We start from the raw sequence: 17,314 nt of genomic DNA on the forward strand, positions 1-17,314 counted from the left end.
CATGCATTTTTCACATTGTACAATGTTTTCTGAGAAGGCTTCGTGAGTCCAAAGCTCCTAAAAATTTCACAAGCCCATGGAAACCCATGGTTCCCCCTCCTGACAAAGAGAAACATGAACATCACCCTAGCTGGAGTGAGGAGGCTGTCGTCTGCACTGAACTCTGAATAAACTTTTTCACTGTTTGAAAGGCCAGTGGTCATTGCTGGTGCTTAGTACTCATACCAAGAAAAAATGATTCCCACCTACACTATCAAATCATGTACTGTGGGCGTTTATACCAACAATGTATAAACGAATATGAGAAAATGAATATTTCTATTTTTCTCAGACTAATCAGTTACTGCTCTGTGGTTTTGTAGAGCAGCACAGCAAATATTTTTTTTTTCTGTCAGTATTACAATTGAAAATTGTTATGCTGAGTCCCCATAACAAGGCCCTTTTCGTTTCAGCTGTGTTGCTCGTGATAAGCCTGCCTTGTGACAGTCCTTAATATTGCCTCTGCTATAATCAAAGCCACCCACTAAGTACCTCAAATGACAAACCTTGGGCGCTGAGCCACTTAGCACTAGCATTTTAGTTTCCTGCTTAAATCCTCACTACCCACGGCTAAGGGACAATTAGATCAGATACTACCTATTCAGAACTGTACAAAGCGCTCAAGCTGGATTTAAGGCTGTGTCTCAAACCACGCCCAAGTTCAGCAGGTGGAGAACTGGAATTTGGATGCAGGTTGGGCCGCTGAGGACCAGTCAAGCCACCAGTAGCACGTGAGACCTGTACCACCAGAGAGGTTAAAGCAAAATGAAACTTTGGGAGAGTGTTGGGATGTATAGGTACCTGGATGTTGGACTGCTTATCCAGAATGATGTGTCTTCATTAAACCCCATAGCCTGGCAAAACGGCATCACTTTCAGCACATGGATGGTCGGGCCATATCTGCTTTCATAGAATGGTGTGATGATATTTTCTTGGATCCCAAAAACCAAGGAGCTAGTCATTGATTTTAGGCAGAGCAGTGTCACACCAAGAGTAAGCAGCATCAATAAAAATAATGTTGAAATCATTGTCAAATATCTTGGCGCTGTGTTTGATTCCCAGCCTAAGCCTGATGTAAAGACAGAACACAGGATTCATTTAGTGCGAACACTTCATTTCTTTAATGTCTGTGGTATGACCTCATGTTATTTTTACCATTCTGTTGCTGAAAGCCTTCTAACCTTTTCCTTTATTTGTTGTCTTAACGGGTTGTCTGTGAAAGATAAGAACAGTCTTAACAGCATGGTCAAAATGTGCTCCAGGATTATTGGAACGAAGCAGAAGGATTTGGGTACAATTTGGGAGAAACAGGTGGCTGAGAAAGCAAAAAAAAAAAAAAAAATGAAAAAAAATGATCAGCCAACCGGATCACATTCTTTCGGCAGAATTTTCTCTGATGCCTTCAGGTCGATGTGATAATGTGCCCTTAAGGAGAACAAATCATTACTCTGAGTCCTTTATTCCTTCTGCTGTCGAGCTGCTGAACACAGTTCTTACCCATTTTAGATGACTGTTACTTAAGAGGAATTTTAAGATATGTTGTTTCTTATTTATTTATTACAGCTTTATCTCTTGTGCTTATCTTGTACTTGGGGTATTTTAAGGATTCTTATTGTAGCCTGTCCCTCCTACCGTCCCATGCCCTCAGTATGTTTCCTTGACTTGTCTGTTGTATGTACGGATGCACGGACTGGAAAATCTACAAATGAATTGCCCCTTTGGGATAAATACAGATGTCTGAATCTGAATCAGAACCTTAAGGAATGCAAACAAAGTGGATTATGATAATATAATCAACAACAAGTCCCGGTGCCCATTTTTGAGGAAATTAAACATCTACTTTCCTGTTATTTTGTTATTTGAATTGGAAAGTAGATCCAGCAGGGAGTGTCTGCAGGAAACTTCCACATATTAACCTTGCACCAGGAAGAAACAACCTGATAGCGCTTTTGCAAAGAATTGTAATCAAATGAAAAAAAAAAAAGGGTACTGGGACTTGTTTTTTATATTGATGTAATGTGCTGTTTTCATATTCATTGTGCTAAAAGAGTTATTTAGGGACTTGTTTTGTCGTGCTATGGAAGTGAGTGGATATATGCAGTGTTCTGGATTACCAGTCCAAGGGAGCACGGAGCGGCTAATGAAGACATTTCACCACCATGTGGCTGGGCGGATTTAATCGTAAGGTTTTCATGTTTAATCTAAAGAAAGCTGGAGATCTGGAGGAGAAAAAAAAATCAAACAGTAAAACCTCTCGGCAAGAACACTACTTAAAGTGTGGTGATGTTGCTGGTTGCTGCCGCTCTTCATATCCATTGAATAAAAGATGTAAAGTTAGCCGATGTTAAATTTGGTTATCTTATGTATGGAGTGTGAACACTGTGAGCTTGAATTTTCACTTGTTTTTGTGACACATTATGGGAATTTTATGTGGAGCTTACCTTCCAGTGGAACTGGAACAAAAATAGCACTGGTACACCTCAGAAAATATCTGACTTCCTCGGCAGGTCACTACCTACTGAGGCAGGGTGCAGTTTGAGACACATCAAAAGACTAAGCACTGAGCACCTTATTCCTTGTGGGTATAATATACCAACAAGAGCAGGGCACAGAGTGTTTACCCAGTGTATATTTGGTAGACTGAGTCATAGAGAAATACATACAGACAGTGGTGTGCATACCCACCCATCTAAATCCTTTCTCTGCCAAAGATTACCCAGAAAACTGCTAGATGGTCACATGTAATACAGTTTGCTGCAGCAAAATCCTTCAAGCTGGTATGGTCAGTAAGCCTTCATATCCTGCTTGTCTCTCACTTTGTTTGCATCCTGCATTGCCTCATTTCATCTTGTAACTCATTGTTGATAAGTCAGATCTAGGGAAATGCTGTGCTTTTGCGATGAGGGGTTATAGAATTAAACTTCCCTCAGCAAATCAATCAATCAATCTTCATATTTACATAGACTGCAACGGTAATGAAATGTAATTTACAGTTAAACAAAACAGATCATTTAAGAGAGAAAAAAGAAATAAGTACAGGAACTCTGTATTCTGTGTGTAAGATTGATCGTACACCTTTGGGATTGAACATACTCTGGCTTGAATCACGGCACAAGTGACAGTTCCATCAGGTCCTGTTGTCCTGGTACATGCTAATGCTGTAAGTGTCCTTGTCTGAACTATAAAACGTTGTCATTTTCGTGGCTGGTGACTAACACTGTCCCACACAGAAACCCAGAGGGAACATTAGTCCCCTCCGTGACCTCTTAAGAGGCTACCATCCCTGTAATTCCACCGTGGGTCTCGATGAATCAAATAGCTCATTGTGGTTTGGGCTGAGGAGAGCCGAGGCTCTGTATTATTCCCCGAGAGAACAGTGTCAATCACTAATCATCGCTGCAAAGGCACGCTGTGGTTCAGACGAGCATGGCATGAGATCAGATGAGCGGCAGTGGGAGCCGCAGCAGTGCTAATCCAAACCACGAGGGAATGTAGGTCGTCTGGGTTAATGAAATATCTGGATTACTGAAACACTGTGCCAAAGCTCATTTGAAATAAATTTGCGTGGAGTTTTTGTTAATATGCGTGCAAATGTACACTGGAATTCCCTCCGCGGTCTAATTTATTATAACAAAAGAGCAGATTGATTGTATATTTTTGTATGTTTTTGGAGTGTTTGTGAGAGAGCGAAATGGAGGCAGAGTGCAAGTTACAACTATGAATAGTGTAACTTCCCGCTGATGTAATAAAACATGATTTTAATAACAACTTGTTGTTAATTATGCAGTAATCCTGTCAACACAGTAAACTTCTAATTAATGTACTAAATGTTATCCAATAATGAGCAATCCAGCTCCATATGAAAACAGAAGTCTGAAACTTCTCATGGACATTTTGGTCCCGGTGGGATTTGTTGTCCATGACGGTTTCAGACTGAGGAGGGTCAGTATACATCCGTTTTTATAATTAATTTTTTTTTTTTTTTTTTTTTGTTTCACATCCACAAGAGCTTGTACATGTAAAAAAACAAAAAACCCAGAACAATTTATTTAGACTGTATTAGGCAAAAATAAAGAAGATGAAAAAGAAAGACCAAAGGAAAATAATTGTTTTAAGTCTTTCAGTCAGTTTCATGTAGGTCTCAAATAAAAAATAAAAAAATAGTCTGCTTCCGCCGTTTACACCAATACTTATCCACCTTTTCCATTAACCTAAATGACTTTTTTCATAGTTCCATAAGCTCTTCTTGGATGGTAGGGCCTTTAGTATCCTCCACCCTCTTGTAATAATCTGTCTCCCAATTTTAATAGCAGTCTGTTCGGTATACATCCTCGAGGATGAACTCGATGATACCAGACCGTAATCCTCATGGTGTGATAACCTCGATGACACCAGACATTGATCCTTGAGGTCCAGCATCATGCAGGTTTTTGTTCTTCCCTGAAAGTTACAGGAATGCCATGTAGGATTTCCTCAAAGTTGTTAGACCGTCCTCAGCCTCGTTAGATTGGTTTTACCACGCGGATGTTTTCGTAGTGCTCTGTGTCATCGTTTTCAGATGTAAGCAATAAAGGCCTATTGGTATTCAAGAAAGCTCATGTAGGAATTTCTCAGAGGTGTCAGAGGAGCTGCCATAACTGCCACTGCTGCAGCGGTGTGTTCTGTAGTTATGTGAAGTATTCTTGATCTGATTCTTTTTTTCACTCGCACACCCCTCACTGGGTTCTGCAGAGTCAGCTACAGATCTGGTAGGGATTCGGTGTCTTGCTGGAGGATGGGGCTTGAGGTTGGACACTCTAATAGAAGAAAGGTCTCTCTGCTCACAGTGCTACCCTGAGGCCCGAATCTGCTGTCGATGCTTGATTTAAAAACCCTGCAGGAGGTCTTTTCAATTAGTTAGCTCAGTCAAGACAACAAAGGCTCGGGCCGCACATTCCTGTACAAACCCTACCTGAGCCTGAGAGAGTAGTAAGCGAGGCCGATGCAAACCCAACAGGCATTCTGTTTTTATGTCCGAACCCAACCTTAATTTGAGCCGAAGCATTCAGTTTGTGTTACCCTGTCACGCAATTGTTACTACAGCCTGTTTACCCTCAGATTAAAGAATGTGAAGCACTGTGTCAAGTAGGCTAGTTCATCCTAATAAGTAGTTCAACAGGAAAATGTTTTTTGCCTAGTTATTGTTTGGCTGATGTGACTGAACCCAGCCTGAACCCAAACATCATTTCTAAATTTTTGTCCCAACCCGGCTTGTGTTGGGCAACCACCATCTACTGTATTGTAGTTACACTGTGTCAGTCTATCATCCTTATGTCCAGTTTTTTGGTGGTATTTTGGTGGATGGTGGAGGTGAATGTGGGGTGGCCAAAGACACATGCAGGTATTTCCAAAGTTGATAGCTGCTGCTGGTGTTTTGTAGCAGCCATCACATGGTTGTTTTTCATGCATGGGGGCTGCAAAGGATACCACTCTCTCAGCATCAATACAGATCGAGACTACACAACAAAATATTACCAAATACAGAGTACTGATCCAGTCCATTACTTTCACTCACTAGTTGTTTAGCGTCATATGATAACATTCATTTGAAATCCCTCTTATGTCCACATAAGTACAGGCTTCTCTGTTACTAAAAAATGAAGAAACTCAAAGCAGTTGCCAGTATTTCTTTCATGCTACTCAGGGTTTTAACTATCAGGTGCAATCTTGGGTAACATCACTGTTACTGATGCTTCATTTTAGCCTGGTTTTGGCACCAAAACTGATAACATCCGTAGGGGCCTCCCATGTTAAAATCCAGTTATGATGCCAAGAAAAAAATGCCTATCACATGTCATGTGTTTTTAGTTCATGATCTGTTTTCTGGGGGCTTTATTTCTTCTTTGCTGCTTCTGCCAGCTGCAGGGGATTCATTTATAAAACTGAACATATAATGTACCAACAGATCAGGCTACCGGGCACATTTCATCTAATCATGTGCCAGATTTATCCAAAGCATCTCACACTACCATGTGTGCATAAATTTTTAGCATGGGTGAACTTTGGGGGAAGCAAGCCACTAACCCTGCCAATATCAGTTCTGTGTTTACGCAACTGAGCTATAACCACACTAACCTTGCAATGAGCTTGGTTTTATTTTGAAGTGTAAACTGACGCTGCACTAGGCAGGATTTTTCTGTCAAAATTCTCCTGTTTTTCTAACCTTATCTCACCATGTGGTGCTGCAACACAGAGGAGCATCTTGTCTTTCCTAAATGAGATGCCATAGATTTGCCTTCTTTACCCTAATTAAATTCTGGTGTCTGTTGTGGCCACTGGCGGGAAATTTTCTCATGAACAGGAAGTAACTGAAATTCTGAGCAAAATGGCTGAGCTTCGCCAAACACAAAGAAGAAGTTTGCATTTTACTGACTTCATGTTACATGATTTAAACGCTTCATATTCCAGTAACGCCTTACGACCAGTGTGCTAAGCTCACTACTGCAGCTTTAAAACAAAAGCCTCAACATGTAGAGGCTGTTTTTTCAAACGCTGTTCCATGATCCCGAAGCATCTGTGACTCTAAAGTGGCTGCATTCCCTCATTTAAAGAGAAATCGATGAGGAGGGTGGACTGCCATCGCTGTTGGAGAGAAAATGTGTGAAGCAGGGCTCTGTAGTGGAAGCGGCACAACTGTAGTAAGAGTTAAATTCTGTGTTTGAGTCTTGTTTCATGATTAATGCTCATGTGCATCTGCTGAGTGAGAGCACATAGCTCGGCCATCTGTCCTGGCGAGCGTCGGTGTGTGTTTGTGTGAGTGTGACGGAGAGAGAGAGCAAGAGGGGGGGGCATGTGTATTATAAGACTGTGCTTGTGTGTATGTGTGAGACAGTGTGAGACAGATATCAAGAGAGAGAGATCAAAGGTAGATGCATTATGTGTAAGACTGTGTGTTTGGGTGTGCATAAGAAAGAGAGGGAGAGAGGGAGGGAGGGAGAGGGAGGGAGAGAGATTGAGGACAAGTGTACTGTAAGATCGCATTTGCATTTGTCATAGATCGAAGATGTGCGTGTGTTTGCATAAGACTGTGGCTAGTGTGTTGGCGATGGTGTGTGTGTGTGTTGGATGTGTTTGCCTGTGTGTTATCCAGTTATTCAGGCCAGCCTCTCATGTACTGCAGCTTCTTGTCAGCGAGTTTCTTTAGAGGCTGTTGCACAACAGATTGGGTGTTTTGGCTCCTGCTGTCAGCCGCAGATTTCTTTTCTTTGTTGTTTGAAAATTCACCGGCTGCAGTTACTTCCAGATTTACATTGATCCTCGCTGCTTTCACACACACATGCACACACACGCACACACATGCATTATATATGCTAGCTCATGCAAAGTGGTGCACAAACTCAGCTGAGGAGCTCATGATGTATAACTTGGCGTTCCCCTCCATAAAAAATGTAATATATATAGAAGCCCCGTGTGTTACGTTCCTGTTGCGCTGCCGCTGTGCTGTTTGCAAACGAGATGTGCCTTGTGACGTGCAGCATGTCGTACGGGCTGCGCTCGCTACAGCTTTCAACACTGTTGAACAATATGAGCAGATTCACTGAGAAAAGAGGCTACCTAAATAGCAACAAATGACCCAAAAAATTGCAGTAAACTAGTAAACAGTGAAAAGGTAATGTCCTTATAATTAGTGAAACATTACTGGAAAATTGGTTAAAAAAACTGATGAAAACCAAATGTATTTAATATGACAATATATAAATAAAATTACTAGAGAATTACCACAAAACTTACCAAAAAACATTTGTAAAAATAAAATTAATAATAATAATAATAATAATAATAATAATAATAATAATAATAATAATGATAATAATGATAATAAAATACTACAAGAAGAAAAATTCAAAATTCTCTCCAACAAAGTTAAAATAAAGTTCATGAGAGCACGAACACAACGTAGATTATTTTTGCTCTCAAATTTATCTGCACTAACATACACAGGTAATGCCACACATGACATTTTTCTGACTTCCTTGTAATTTTATATCAAAATGCCATTACTCCCTGCTTGGAAAACAGCAAGTTTCTTCTTCAGAACTGTATCAGGCATAAAAATTAGAACCAGTTACAAACATCACAAGGGCTTTTCCCAAATTAAACTGTCTGTCATTGACATCCTGTTGGTTTACACCTCAGAGTACCCTCCCACCCCATCATCACCACCACCACCCCCTGCATGTCTGTAGATCCTGCCCAGTGCCCTGATTCAACAGGAAGTAAAGGACTCAAACTAAGCACTAAGCTCATAAAATGCCATATGTTTTTGACCTTAAAGCAGCGATTTTCAGACGTGGTCCTTGGCGCTCACAGTGCCGCTGGTTTCCTATCCTACCAGGTAATTAATTGCAGTTAATTGCATTCTCCTGGTGTCTCAGCTGTGAATCGATCTCCGATTAGACGGCTCGAATGGAAACCAGCGGGGCTCTGAGTCCACTGCTTTAAAGCGCAGCAGGTAACTCAAGCCTTTGATTAAAAGCATAATAGCACTTTTTTTTTTTTTTTTTTTTTAAAGTGGATACCGCAGGTTTCTTAAGATGAATAATGACTCCAAAAAGTTCTGCCGCTTACTGGTGCAATCAAGGTTGTCGAGAGCTTAATCCCCTTTAACTTGCTAACACCTTTCCAAAGAGTGTCATATTCTGCTTTGAGCTATCCATCACTTGGCGAGGGCAGATAACATGTTTTCGAATGGTGGATATGAAACTCTTCATTTATAGGCAATCAACAACGAAATGCCACTTTAGTCTATTCCTCATAAATATGTCAACTTGTGACCACGCTGCTCTGAAAAGGCCATCAACTTCATTTACATCTGTTGCGGTGACAGAGTGACCTTCACATTCGCAGCAAAGAGAATCTACAGAAAGGTGTGATAAGGCCTCCAAATATGACAAATGGCTGTCTGCGCAGAGACTCTGAATGCTCTGCAGCACGCTGACATTTTACTAATAGATTGGACTGTGCGTGGATGTGTTTGTGTGTGCGTGCGTGTGTGTGCTGGTAAAATGACAGTTCATTAGTCATATCCTGTCTCATGGACTGACTCCACTACACAGAAGCACAAACACACATGCACATGCAAACACACGCGCGCACACACAGTCACACATTAACTGATCCGTGAAGACAGTCTCTCATTAACTAACACAGAGACAGTTTGGACTTCTTCATTAGACTTAATATCATTTGGGTGTTGCATTAAATCAGAATATCCAGAGAATTGTGAATATGCAGAAAGCCAAGGTTTGGGCTTCAAGGCCGGAGGAGAAGTGACGCTAATTTGTGATTGTGTTGCTTGTGCATCGTCTTTTTTAATCTGACTTGATCTGCTGTGTTTGGGGTCAAGGCGAAACAGCCTGTAAATGGGGAAGTGGCAAACAATGTGCTCATGGTCATGTTTCCTCTTCACTGAAAAAAACACAACTTTAATTTGTTAATTTGGTGCTGAATGAAATTGAATGGCATAAGCTTGAAGTGGCTTTCTTCTTAATACATGGGCTCAGTGCTGCCTCTGTGCGCCAAAGTCACCTTGACAAATGGAGTTGTTTGTGTGTGAGCAGACAGTGATGCTGCTCTGGGTTTGGATTTGCCTCTCTGATCCAAAAGGAGAGTAAAAGCTGCAGTATGGAGGTTTCTCACCTGGAGGCAGGAGGTGTTGTGGGCCCACCCTCCTCCCCATCGGGTGGGCCAGGTCATGCCTCAGCACTTGCCACTCAGCTGGAGCAGCCGTCAGCTTTGAGGCGGTGTGTTCCCTGAAGCTGAGCTAACCAGCCTCCATAACGCACACACTCTGCAGTACAAACAGCAACACTGATGGTCAGCACGTTTCACTTGTTGTAGTCTTTGTTGTTCACCTCCAGCTGGTTTATATCTCATTGGTTTGGTGTGGTCTTTAGTTTAGCTTCACTTAGCTTACAGCTTAGTTTAGTTCACTTTGCTTTACTTCACTTTAGTATACCGTATTTCACCAATTAATCGCCCGGCCGCAAATAGCTGCCTGGTTCTTTTAAACACCTGGGGTCTGCACCCATTTTGCGTGTTAAACGCCCACCCGAATAACCGGTGGGCGTATTTGCATTATATTGAGATAAACCCAAAACAAGGCTATTCACCTTAGTAAACAGTGAGCTGCACAATAACTGTGCAGCCCTTCAGTTTTCTGTGAAAATAAGAGAGCTAGCTAATGTTAGAAAAAAGGGTGCACCGTAATCTTAAATTGCCCGACTGTAAATATGTTGGACAGTAACTGTCATCACAATAATGGCCTGGTGCAGGTCTGTGCAAAAATAAATAAAGGCCTGCAGCGAATAGCCGCCTGGTTCTTTTAAACGCCCGGGGTCCAAGTTGATTTGGCGTATTAAACGCCCGGGCGATTAATTGGTGAAATACGGTAGCTTAGTTTAACTTAGTTTACCGTAGCTTAGCTTATAGCTTTGCTTAGTCTAGTTTAGTTTAGCTGAACTTAGTTTAATTTAGCTTAGTTTAATTTAGTTTAGATTATCTTAGCAGTTAATTTAGCATAGCTTATTTGAGTTTAGCCTAGTTTATCTTAGCTTAGCTTAAGTTTAATTTAGTTTAGTTTTGTGTTGTTTAGCTTTTAGTCGAGTGTATTAGTTTATGCCTATTTTGGTCTAGTCTCTTCCAGTTAGGGTTGCCACCTTTCATGCAGACAAATAAAGGACGCCGACTCCCCAAACACACACACACACACACACAAACACACACAGACGCAGCCACGGCAGGTGGAGGTCTATTCGTTTTCTATTCTATTTTCTTTTTCTCACTCGCGCCTGTATTTTTGAAGCCCTTTCACCTTTTTTTCCTCGGCGGAGGACTGTCCAAATCAGCGGAGTCCGTGCGGCCGCTATCAGCCATGTTGGCGGGGCAGCACGGTGTAGCTTAGCCACACTGAGTGACAGCACTTTGACCAATGAACGAAGTGCATACTCACTGATGTGTGTGATTGAGCTCCACTCATTGGTCAAACAGCGGGAGAGGGGGCAGATTCTCAAAAATAAGGGACGAAGTGTGTCCCTTATTGGTTCAATATAGGACTTGCATTTTGGTTGCCAAATTCCGTATTTTAAGGGACGGTTGGCAACCCTACTTCCAGTTAAAGTTAGTTGAGCTTAGTTTTGTTCAGTGTCAGTGAGTTTCATTATGGTTACGTTTAGTTTTTAGTTTAGTGTAGTTTAGTTTAGTTAAGTGTAGTTTAGCCTTGCCTATGTCATAGCATATCTTAGCTTAATTTACTTTAGCTTACTTGAGTGTATTTTAGTTTGTTTTGTTTAGTTTTTAGTTTAGTTTTTGGTTTAGTTTAGTCTAGCTTAAGTTAGTTTAGTTTAATTTAGTGTAGTTTACTGTCGCTTTTGGTTAAGTGTATTAGTTTAGCCTGTAGTTTAGTCTTCTTGTCAAATTCTGTCACCGTGCAAATACAGGTGTGGTCTGATAGATGCAAAGAGCCACACCGCTTCGACAAGACTGTTTCTGCCAGTCCTGCCAAGATGTTGATAAACTCACAGATACTGTGGAGATATCAAATTGTATATTCAATTCTGTAAACAGACACTGCCTGAGAATAAAACTTTGAAAATGTTCCTAAATAATACGTTGTGGGTATCAAAGCAGAAAAACTTTCTGCACCGGCTTTTTGCACAGGTAATATGGAATTACTGTGTGAAAAAGCTAAAGGGGTAAATAGGGCAAATTTTTAACTGGTAAGGCATGGGAGGGACTCAAACACATTAGTGGGCAGAGCCAGTGAAAAAGGGTGATAGTCCTGTAAGTAACAGTCAAACCTTTGTTAATGACTTGAACAGATGTTACAGTGTATTTGACACTGTGGGCGGCAGGACAGAATAGGATGAGCTATGCAAACATCTCCCTGTAGAGACGTCAGTAGGTATCAAAGATGATGTTGCTGCGAGGCTTTCCTTTAGACTACTTTCAGTGGTCTAAAGGCCCATCTTCTGAAGGACTGTGCTCTTCAACTAAAAGGAGTTTTTGCAGTCCCTCCTAGACTCACACACACTGTGCCAAAATCACAGACATTCCCAATAATCAGTTATGTGCCAAAAAAGCCAGGCACTAGTATGCCAAATGATTTTCGACCCTTTGCAGTAACCTCCACTGTTACACTGTATGGGGGTTAGTGCGATAGGCCTTCACCTCAGGTTGTGTGTGAGAGCACAAACGATGCTTTGCTGACTCTGTTCAGTACAGTTGCAAAGCATCTGCTGCATCCTCAAGGATATGCCAGGAATCTTTTGTGGATGTTAGCTCAGCTTTTAATTCAATGAAGACAAATATTCTCCCGAAAAGGCGCATTGATCTCTGCATCAATGAGGGGTTAGTTCTCTGGATCAGAGATTTTCTTTCCTGCCCACCAGCGGGTGATGTTTTTTTTTTTTTTTTTTTAAAGGGGGTGGGCGGGTGGGGGGGAATCAGTGTGAGCAACCGACCAACACACACACACCCACACACACACACACACCCATGTACACCTCCCTCCCCAGGTGAGCCTCTCTGAAAACACAGAGTATATTTTCAAGAGATGCTCACAGCGACTTCATCTTCTCAGATAGTCAGCAGATTTTAGAACAAGTGCACAAAATTCTTGTTGAGAGTGTTTAAACTTTCTATCTTCCTGTCTGGTATGGCCACCTAAACTGTAGATGTAAGAATAAACCTTCCAGGATTGTGCTCATGGCAAGCAAAATAGTTGGCAAACCCCAAAAGCACTTGAGGAAGAAGGTGAGGAGTATCCTGCCATCCTCTCTTTGGCCAGTTTGAGCCTTAGAGCTCCAGGAGGCGCTATAGAGTCCCTCTGGCAACTCAAAAGATATTTAAGAAGTCCTTTTTCCCTGCCTTTATGGCATTTTTTCTTGTGTTTGGTGAGCCAAAGACGAATTTACACCAAGGTGAACAATAGAAATACATTCTACTCTATAGTCTTCATTACCTCAATGTACATTTCCTGCGTTGTTTGACAAAATGGTGTTAAGGCAGAAACATCACAGAGAGATTTAAGATATTGAGAGGTAAAAAATGGGATAAAAACCACATTTGTTTTGACTGACGCATGCATAATCAGTGCCCAAGTAAAACAAATCCAGCACATGCAGGCGCAGCGCAGCACATCTTGTAGCGGTAATGGATTTTCTAATTTGAAATGAATGAATTTCCATCAGAGGCGCACACGTCTGATGTATTAAGTGTGACTGAAGGGTGAGACAACTCCCAGACCAAAACAGCAACCAAATATCACATCACATGAAAAGAACAGCTAATATCCTTCACAGAGAGCTCGCACAGAAATTTGCTATAAGCTCTCAGAGATAGTGGTTTCATTGGCACAGAGGGAGATTCAGTTGTCAGCGATCAGTGCTGATGAAATCACTGTGAAAATATAAAAGATGCTGTCACTGTTTTGTGCTTTTGAGTGGCCGAGTGTGACTCCACTTCTTGCTTTATCACTTCCAGCTAAACTCTTAAAGGAAAAACAGCGGGGAAGAAGACAAGGGAGTTTGGCTTGAGTTATTGAAGGTGATGGATGGATGGAAAGGAAAGGAAAGGAAAGGAAAGGAAAGGAAAGGAAAGGAAAAGGGTTGTGAAAAACAGAGTGTAAGAAAGAGGGTAGAGGAAAGGAGCAAAGGAGGCAAAAAAAAACAAGAACAAGGAAGGAAGTGGAAGAGAAAAGAAAAGAAGTAAAATAGGAGGCAGAGGCAGAAGAGACAAAGGAGATGAGGGAGGAGAGGAGGGTAGATGGAAGTAGATAGAGGTGAGTGTTGGGGTCATCCAAATGGGATTAATCATTTTGACAGCCATTCTCTCTCTTCCTCTCTCTCTCTCTCTCTCTCTCTCACACACACACACTCACACACTCACAAACACACCAAACACACGCAAACAGATACACACATCACATGATCTCTCAGCACGCATCATCATAACACTCCCGGGTGTCACTACAAATAAATAAGATAATGCAGCTGTCTGCTTAAATAACTTATTTTGGCTTTTTACCCAGGGTAGGTATGCAGTGGAGGTATACAGGGAATAAGACCTGCATAAGTAATAGGAGTGTGTGTGTGTGTGTGTGTGTGTGTGTGTGTGTGTGTGTGTGTGTGTGTGCATAACAATCAGTATATCATCTACCTCTTAGTGTTTGTAGCCTTAAAGTATCCACAGCCTAATGAAAAAGTGTCTTTTGCAAGCGTGAGTTGAAGGCTGCCAGTCTGTCCTAATTCAAATGTCATTAAGTCAGTTCCTTCAGCAAAGCGAGCAGCAGCAGCACTTCTGGCTGCACGTCCTCTTCTTGCTTAAATTTTTTCACCCATTATGTTTGTATGCCTGCTCCACCTTTCCTGAAGGAAGATCCCAATCTATTTTCCACTCAAACCTCATCCTGCACCTGCAAACACCATTTTTTTTAATGCATTGTACTCTTCAGAGTATACTCAAGCTACCATTCAAAGGGAATCTGCAAATGTCTGATGAATATCTTATACAGGCTGAGGGCTTTCATTACAAGGTGGTCATTGTGCCAGCGTGTTTGGTGTTAGCAGTAGTAAGTATTTAACTTAAACTGTTGGCAAACACATAGTTGCTCAAACCTGAAAATGTAATAAAGCTCCAGAAATGTGAGTGCCCTGACTCCTACTGCTGATCATATGGTCACAATATCAGAGACTGAAATGGCATTCAGTGCAGGATGCAGTTGAAGTGCTCAGGCATCATCTTACAGGGTCTCTGGGTACTCAAGTTGCAGAGTGCAGATTTAAAAGAAGTGAACAACAGAAAAGGAAACCTTTTGAAGTAGCTTCAAGCTAATCAATCTCAAGTCTTGGCTCTCAAGTCTCCAGTGTCAGCAATAAGACTGTGTTTTTCAAATGCTGTCATCTGTATATAGGTATATATCTAAATCTATATCAACTTTGCCATTGTAAATATGAACAAATAGTTCATGGGTTGTGCATGTGTCACTTTGGAAGTGAGAGTGAATATGATTGTATCAAAAAAAAAAAAAAAAAAAAAAAAAGCTGTCAGTCGGCTGGGTAGTTGCTACTGGCAACCGATTCCAGGAGCTGAAACTGCGGCAACATCTGCTGCCATTAAAAATAAATAAGCCAATTTTCAATAACTGGGGTTCAAAAAAGACCAAATTACCTATGAGACTATATGACCTAAAGACCAAGATATTGTATTGACCTAAAATCTTTTAATTGAAACCCTTTGAGGCAATTTCCTCTCAGAAGTGAGTGGAAAAAACCTGTTTGGAGATTTACAAGGCCATGGATGCCCAACACACAATGAGTTCTATTGATTGTATAAAAAAAAAATGCAAAAAAGAGAATAAAGTGAGGTCAGTATTTCATGAGCCCCAGTTAAAGTGAAATTCTCCAAAGCATGAAGAACCGAGCTTGTTAATCATAGTAACAGCAGGAAAGTGATACAAATGAAGGGTTTTGTTTTTCAAATAAACATAATTAATAGGAAAGACGTTCTCACTGTTCTCTAATTGGGGCTCTGAGTAAGGATAAAGGGTTAATTTTGAATTTAAATAAGTGCTTAACCATTTTTAATCTAACCCTCAAACCTATGTGAATATTCATAGCCCCGGAGTAATTGCCTAGAGTGTTAATCTGCCTTCCACACAGTGCATGCTGGGAAAGACTCAAGGTTTCCTTAATAGGAATAAGCAAGTATGGTTTACTTATGTTTTAGTAGTTTTAGTTCCCAATTTGCAAGTCAAAGACATGGTGGGAGGGTCATGAGATGAAAAGTTAGTGGTATGGGAGCTTCAAATGGCAGCAAGAGGAAACTGTTTGAAAAGTACCCAGAGATCACATGACATGAGGTCAGTGCAGTCAGTCTTACCAGGCCAGCCGGTCTGTTGGGCTTGAAGAGTAACTAAACCCCAACCACACTCTCTGTGAAGCCAGACCTCTAATGGTGAAAAGTACCTGGTCTTCGGTGGCATGCAGGGTGGCAAGCTAATATGTTGGTCCACCTGCCGCAGTGTCTATGGGTGCCCGAATTTTACCAGTGACTCACATTTTTCACCAGCCACTTTGTTTAGAAATGACATTTTCATAACAAGTCTATGCATTGTAGTCAGCAAGAGTAGACAAAACTCTGCCTTCTTCACAGTTACTCATCTGCAGACGAGGAGGTAATCACTACGAAACTAGCAGAAAACAAGGCGGACAAATAACTTCACAGGAACACGGATGTCTGACTATTATCTATAAAATTTCAACATTGCGTTTCTGTTGTCAAGTCAGAATAACAGAGGCTCCTCTGCCCATATGACCCGCAGGAGCGTCTGTAATACGACCCAAAGGACTATTTCTGGAGCGAGCTAGCTTACTGGCCACTAAAAATACTTGATTAAGAAATGGTTATTGGTTTATTGTCATGGTAAAGGTTTGGACGAGGTAATTGTTAAGGTTAGAGAAACGTCTTCATCATGGTTGACGTAAGGGAAAGGTCCCCGTTGAGGTTGCGAAACATCAGCTTACAGGTCCGGGCACCAGGACACCAAAGGAAACCAAAGGCACAAGAAAGCAAAAGACTGAATGTCGGTCCCGCTTTCTCAGGACAGGTGGGGCACACCTACTGACAGTTTTGTATGTTGTCCGAAAAGCAGGTCTGAAAGAGGCAGTCGCTGCACGTGTAGTGGGTGGCTGTGAAATCGTGTTTCATCAGGAGTGTTTTGATGTTAGCAGGGAGGTTGGACTCGATCAGATTTGGACGCATCACATAAATACGGCACGTCAAACAGCTGAAAAAAAGCGGCTGCAAAACATCTTCTGTTTGGAATATGAATTAGCCCGGTGAGAATTCATCTACCCTGCGGCGTTCTACCTCTTCATGACGGGTGGGGTGCAGTGATAGGGAAACGTCAGAAATCACTGGAGTCTGGCGGCGCAATGGCACGAAAGAGCAAGCAAAGCAGAGCCTTCCACTTGCCCGTCCTCTGGTGTGATAATTAGGCCCAAAGTGTCAACACAGGGAGAGCCAGAGAGCTTGTCTCTAATAGATGCCGACAGAGCAGAAGACTTAAATTAAAACCTTGGCCCTCACTGTGTGCTCATTGGGTTACATGCATTATGCAGTGGCCTATTACAGCCCAAGCCCAGGTGGGACCGATCACTTTCCCTCTCTTAAATATTAGCATTTCATTTCCTTTCCCGTTTCTCTGTGGAGCTAAAGCTCTCTCTAACCCATTTCT

General features: G+C 41.6%; 1 protein-coding gene across 1 annotated transcript in view; it reads left to right on the top strand.

Moving 5' to 3' along the window:
* The window catches only part of LOC115364505 (carbonic anhydrase-related protein 10), a 94,218-nt gene that overhangs the window by 49,491 nt on the left and 27,413 nt on the right, over positions 1–17,314 (top strand). The window lies entirely within an intron of this gene.

Source organism: Myripristis murdjan, chromosome 8 (assembly GCF_902150065.1).
Source record: "Myripristis murdjan chromosome 8, fMyrMur1.1, whole genome shotgun sequence".
Classification (NCBI taxonomy): Eukaryota; Metazoa; Chordata; class Actinopteri; order Holocentriformes; family Holocentridae; genus Myripristis; species Myripristis murdjan.